Genomic DNA, 7,149 nt, shown 5'->3' on the forward strand with positions numbered 1-7,149 from the left:
TTTCCTGCACATTGTATCAGGAGAGGGTTATACTGGTAGGAACGAAGTGGACCAGACCACCAATAGATTATATCGTCCGTCCGTCCGTCCGTGTATCAACATCGCCCCCTACTGCAAACACTTGGCAGGACCCTACAAAAACCTTTTGACTCAGTGGGGCTTTCCTGGCTTAACAAGTGTAATAATACATTATGTTTATATTCTTTGGTTATTCGTTCCTACCAGCCCACCCCGCAGGGTCCTGTTATTGCATTGAGACTGGTGGTGGGGGTGGAATGTGTAGAGGGAAGCTTTGAGTTAAAATGTTACTTACCTCTGTGGTATTATTTTAGTGGGGTATCTATAAATGGATCGCCCGTCTATAATCCAAGTCCGTGTTTCTTTACGGCCTTGTTTTATTTTGTGTAACGATCGCATACAAACGTTTAATGAGATTCCGCGAATGGACTTTTTGTTTTTAACGAGGGACTACGCGGTACATTGCACAGTTTCATTTGATCGAGCTGGCAAAAATCTCACAATACTTATTAACAAGGCAATAAAATAAAAAAGCGAGCGTGTCCATAGTGGCGAGCACAAGTTAACATTTTAGAAACGCAAACAACGGTGAATTCATTTCTAACATAACCCTCTGTTGGTGTTGTTGTTTTCTGAGGCTACCGTACAGTGTTTACGACAGTATTTCATACTATTGGGTTGTTGCGTTGTATGTATTAAGGAGTTTAGGTAAAAAGAGGACAAAGCAAACTTGACTCCATAATAGAGATTTTTTTGTGTGTTAGATCGCGTAAATGTGTCGTTAAACCCGCCACCACCCGACACAGCCAACAAGTAAGGGTCAAGGGTCATTTATATATTTAAGCGCTCTAACCAAAAAAAACTCTTATTATGGATGACATTGGTCGCGAAAGCCTACGTGTTAGAGCAAACTTGCTTCTTGATCAAACCCTTAGGCATGTAACTATTCACTGGCAATCAATGCGAGATCTCGGTGCGCAATTCGATCCGACCGTCGGTCGAGTTTCACGTCTCTCGTCGTCACCGAGACGTCTTGTGACCTCGCCTCGAAGGTCACGTGAACATCGAGGGCTGCCACCTTGTCTTGCTTTTTGCCAGGATCGTCTTCTTGCTGCGACGAAGCTGCTGTCCTGCCCGGTAATCCCTGGACTTTTCGAGTGGTGTTGGTTTTTTTTGTGTGTCAGTTGTGTAATAACAACAATGATTCTAATAATAACAACACTGCTCAAGAGAGTGCGTTTTACGTTACGTGCTTTGCTCTTCCTGAATCGCGAGACATTATTCGCCTCGTGATGTCCCCTTTTTTTTACCTCACCGGTGGCAACCCTTTTCACATATCGTTCACGTATAATTTGTGTACATCGTGAAACAAATTTATTTACACAATTTTGCCGATACGTGAACCGCGAGCGTGGGGATCGATATTAGTCGTGGAACAGTTACACGCCTATCGGACATACAGAAGCAGCAACCATTTCAAGTCGAGGCCTTTCCTTTTTCGTGTGCACTTTTACATTTTTTTGGACAATTACTTTAATCTCCTTTTATATATTTTTGTTTAAAAATACAACGGCAGCTGGGGCTCGTGTGTACCATGATGTCATTTTGACAAACCCAGCTTCCTTCGAGGGGCAATAACAGTGCCATTTAAGAGTTCTCGCAATTGTGCCCCTGTCAAGAATGAGGTGACGCCACGAGTTTGCTGTACTAGACTCTGCTGCTTCTCTTCACCAATCTCGATTTGTTCCCCCAATCCGGTCGGACAGAGGAACCGGCATTGAATTTTCCGAGCTGCAAGGGGACACGTGTGTATGTATGAATGCTGCAACTTCTTTCGCACCGTACATCGCCAACCGCCCTAATCGGAGGTGCGGGGGAAGGGCAACAAACTTAACGCAAAAGCAGTTGTAAAGAAATGAGTTTTCGATCTAGATGATTTACACGTACATAGCACCGAGTGGCTTCCTAATATCGGAAGGGAAGAGCGTTCCAGACGGCCGCAAGAAGCGCATCTGAAGGCGCGCCGCGAAGCGGTGACCGTCTTTGTTCGATGGCTAAAAACAGATGGCCATGTATACAGGGTTTTTAAAACTTGAGATTTAATCACAAGACTAAGAGACGCCTGCTCAACAATCCAGTTAAACAAAAATTTGGTTTGTAGACTGCGGTTTCCACATAATTACTGGTCAGACAAGGCAACCTCGTAAAACACGCCAATGAAAAACAGCTTCATAGATCAATGGGCCTAACCCAAATAAACTAGCTGAGTTTCGTGGGCATGAAGCAACAGGTTATTCACTCACCGTATGCATTCCGTTTTTTTTGTTTCTCCAAAAGATTACGACTCATTTGCACCCCAGAGCGAGTCCATCATCTGACACCACCGACCCACCCAATTTCGCCAAAGACTATTTAAAGGCTCTCCCTGTAAACCCAACCAAAACACGTGGCAAAAAAACACCCCCCACCACCACCACTGCCACCCCAACGTAATTTGAACGCTGCAACTAAGGTGGGAGATTTTCGCAATCGCACGACCCAAACGTGAACCGAGCAGTATCTCGGTGTGCCTGTCGCCTCGCGTTTGCAACCGATGTAGGGAGCTGGCCTAATGAGCAACATCTGTTCCACCTGATAGATGATGGCCACCACAGAGGCCACCGTGGCTTGGCAAGCCAAAGCCACGCGGTCGCATTGAAACCAAGGCACAGAGGCGAAGAAGGTGCGTGTGATGCAATCATTGGCGCCACCGACGTTCACCAAGTACATTTCAAAGTGAAAATCTAAATATTTTTCTTTGGTTTCAAGATAATTTCACGGAGGAATTAGGGAATATGATCTGCTGCAATCGACAACAGCGTGTGTGCGTGTGTGAGCCAGGTTAGCACGAAGGCGCTTGTAACCAAGTGCTCATGATTTATTTTTGTTTAGGCCGGATTGCGCGTGTAAATGGCATCACACCGCCGATTTAAGACTCAAGACGAGAGATTTAAAAAATTCTGGCAATCGCCTGATGATGCTGGGTGGTGCGACTACCTGCAAAACATCATGCAACATTGCTAAATGTATGTGGATTGCTCTCCCAACTTACCGGTGTGCTGAAGCAATAAATCATCGTCACGTTTGTTCCTCACGTGACGACTTTATTTATTTGGCTCTGTTGGGTGGAGGAGGGTGCACGATACACATTGGCATTTTACTCATTCGACGTGACCCAGAAATCTATTTTGAACCAGTGTATTAGCAGTTACCCCGTTTTTTTCCTGTTTCATCTAAAACAACGGACCCGATCACCCATCCTTAATCCGTTTTCCAATTTGTAGCATCTCCTGAACAGAAATCAAACGTGAATTGGTTATTGTATCGTTTGAAATGGTGGCAAAGAGTGGAAGTTGATGTGCAGGTGTGTGTGCTATTTTCCCACAATGAGGGTTCGGGTGAAGAGATATGGCACGGATTAGTTTTCAATCGAGGTTTATAGCACCCAGCAGTATTATAACTTTTTGACGTATTTAATTTCGTCATTATCTTAATGAGTTTTTTATTGGCTGGCAGGAGTGTGCACCTTGCGAATACTTCCCAAGGGAGACGAATGCTGGATGCAAATCCAGCTCTCCGTGACAAAGCCGCGACAGCACAGCGTTATAGCCATGCCACATGCACGTGACCAGAATGACTGTGGTTTACAAGCCATCAATGAGCACATGGCACAAACCGTGCCACGATGTTATTGACCATTCCCAACACGAGTCGGTCAGCAGCGCCCATCATCCACAACATCTCCCACGACGATACACTCGCACACACGAGAGGTGGCTGGGTGGATCAAAGGGCAGAATGCCGAGATGGCATCGCTCATATCGTGGGTTTAAATCGCAGGCAGTCGACTGCGATTAGACTGGATTCTCAGGCGTGGCGAGTTTATGGCCTCTGCCCGTTCACCAATAACTGCACAGACCCCCCCCCCACCCCCCCCCCCCCCCCCCCCCCCACCCCACCCCCCCCCCCCCCCCCCCCCCCATTTTATTTGGTTCTGCACGAAATCTGGCTGAATTGCAGCTCGGAGAATTAAAATATCGGTTTGACTGTCACGCAATGAACGCCGCTCTTGGTGGCAGAGCGGGTCGGGAAAGTGCTTACCCCCTCTGATTTGAATCTTGATTTGAAGCTGAAAGGGGATGGATATCTCAGAGGTGGCTCTGCGTTCTCCACTTCCGTGGGCCGTTCTCCGACGCGCCGGATGGCGCTGCTCTGCGCGAGATTCGGAGGGAGTCTTCGCCGCATGACGCGACGCCAACTCTGCGTTTGCATTTGCCCAACTGCAAGGGTAACAAGATGTGTCACACGGGTTTTTATTTTTGTACGACCCTTCTCAAACTCCACAACCTCAAGTGAGCAGAGCCACCGCCATCCCACAATGTTATTGGATGTAAACGGTGCTGTATTTCAGTGCTTGATGGTACTTATATAACTATAACTCTTGAATTCATTGATGTTTTTTCTCTTAACGAACAACGTAGCACAGACGTACAAACTGTACTTTCTAATAAAATATGGATTTGAAAAAAAAAACACACAAATGCTGCTTGAGCCTGTTTGTGCGGAGCGTCATTTCCCTGCGTTGCGTACAAATGACGCACCCGTCTCAAAACGTCTCCATGAAGCGAGCCATTCACGGGACACACACACACACAAAACTCTCTACCCCAAGACTCCAATTCGCCCGCACTCGCCATAAATAGACCCGCGTCAAATATCTGCCCGCATGTTCACAGAAACATGTCCTGCATTCCACATCGCACGGCCTATTAAGCGCATAACACAAAGATGCACCGTAGAGCCTTGAAAAGGCTGTCGGGGCAAGTGCGGCTAGCGAGTAGCACCGATGAAATCCGGAACCGGTACACGAGGGGGTGGGTGGCCAGCACCACGCCCGACCACCTTTGTCTCCCCATTGGCGATGTTTTATTTACACCCCTACCAAGTTACTCATTTGATGCTTAGTCGACCTAGGGGAGGCCCAGGACCGGCTGAGACAATCGTCACTGGTTAATGCCGCGAGCGTGAATCGAACTCGGGTCACCGGGTTTGTAGCGCAGCGCGCTGACCGCTCACGCGATGATCGCCACTCTCAGAGCGGGTAGGGAAAGTGCTGCTACCCCCTCTCAGTCTGTAGACAAGCCGTTGCTGTGTATTCAACACGCGCACGCAATATCCCAACGCACGTGGTCACATTTAATAGTTCACGTACACGTGAGAACGCCTTTTTTTGTAAGCAGCAAAATCATACCGTGTTGCTGACTTGTGAGAACGCCAATTTATCAAAGTCGTTGTTTTGCAGTGAATCTACCAACAATTGAAAGAGGTCATCCTAATCTTCAATGACGGTTGTGGGGGGGGGGGGGGTGTCTGATGGCAAGGTCAAGGTCAAGCCCTGCAATATGCGCACCTTGGTTACGTATGGTGCGAAAGAAGTTCAACATACCTGCATACTGTACATGCTCACGCCATCCATAATACAAGTTGTTTTGTTAGTTCGCGTAAGCATAAATGTGTCATGAAACCCGCCACCACCGACACAGCCAATTAGTAAGATTTGTCGCATAAAGAGCGTGCGACAGCCAGACCACAAATCTGTCTGTCGCCTGATGAAGCTGGTTGTAATTACTGGCGAAACGTCGTACTCAAGATTGTAAATGTTGTGGATTTGGTCTCCAACACACCGGTGTGCTGTACTAGTAACGAATTGGCACGTTCTGTTTACGTGACAAACCTTCCTAGTTGGCTGTCGGGTGGTGGCCGGTTTAACGACACATTTATATTGACACTATCTAACCCACAAAAAAAAACCCTATAATCATAGATGATATTGGTCGTAATCAAATGCTCCAGCCCCCTCTAAAGAGTCTACGCTGACCATGCTGGTGCGGCATCTTGGAAGGTGGAAATAGCGACGTTTTAACCCCACCACCACCACCACAGCACGTCACCTGCCAAGAGAGCGCTGTTCCCGTTGTACGCCGCTCGAAGGAATTTAAGTGCGCCCATTGCAGCAGGGATGATCGAACCGGCAGCCTCTGGGCTTTCAAGTCTTGCCGCTCACCGCTACCCCGCGGCATCAACATCCTCAACGGCGCGAAGACCGAACTCAGGCCAGTGATGACATCCAAATCGAGCCACAAGCAGCGTTAAGATATTTGTATTATTTATTTGCTAGAAATGTGTTACGGGATTTTATTTTGCCTACAGTTTCATCATGGGACCTCCTTTGCCAGTACCAAAATATAAGTTTTTCCATTTTTTTCTAAAAGAACGCTGTCTCTGGTGTGGACTAATCAGTTTCAAAGACAATGCATATATTATCAGTGTTTTTTGTTTGCATTCTGACCACAAGCATTGTGGTGAATGCAGACATGATTCCTTGTAAAATGTTTCAGTTTGGTGTTTTAATATCTTTACACCTGTTTTGTTGCCAGAAAAAAGGGGAAAACCTATTATCACAGTTTCACTTTGATTGTGTATGCCTGTAACGCACGATGTATTGCATTTTTTTGCACGAATAGTGCTATACAAAAAATTAAGTTTGACTGATTGAAATCGCTTTGAAGCATTTTGAGGGATGGGGAACGAGACAAATTCTCGACCCGAGCCGGCGTAGTTTCTAAAATAGAAAATGAGGCGTGTGAATAATTTGTAAACATTTCGGTCCAGAACTCACGTGCAACCACCCAAAGAGTTAGGCAGGCACTTATAAAGGTGGGCAGAGGACGCACTGTCGACCATCGTGGTGAAGTATGGTCAAACGACCACAACAAGCTCCCCGCGTGCGGGAAAGGGCCACGCGACTCGGCAGCGAATTCAGGGCTGTAAAATATTGGCCACAGAGTAGCGCGAACAAAACACCGCAGATGCCGGCTCAAGATATAAAACACGTGAATCATTAAGGGCAGGGCCCGTTCGGCTGTTTGAAGCCGAGTCTACCCCCGTGGTTTATCAGAGTACGCGTCACAGTTGCAAGCTCCTCTTTTTGTTTGTTACACAATTGTAAGGGGGCTCACCCCCCCCCCCCCCCCCATCTAATTGCACGTGGCATCGTTTCGTTGCAAGCGCCCATTTATTGCCGCTCATTAT

Source organism: Lampetra fluviatilis, chromosome 34 (genome assembly GCF_964198595.1).
Source record: "Lampetra fluviatilis chromosome 34, kcLamFluv1.1, whole genome shotgun sequence".
NCBI lineage: Eukaryota > Metazoa > Chordata > Hyperoartia > Petromyzontiformes > Petromyzontidae > Lampetra > Lampetra fluviatilis.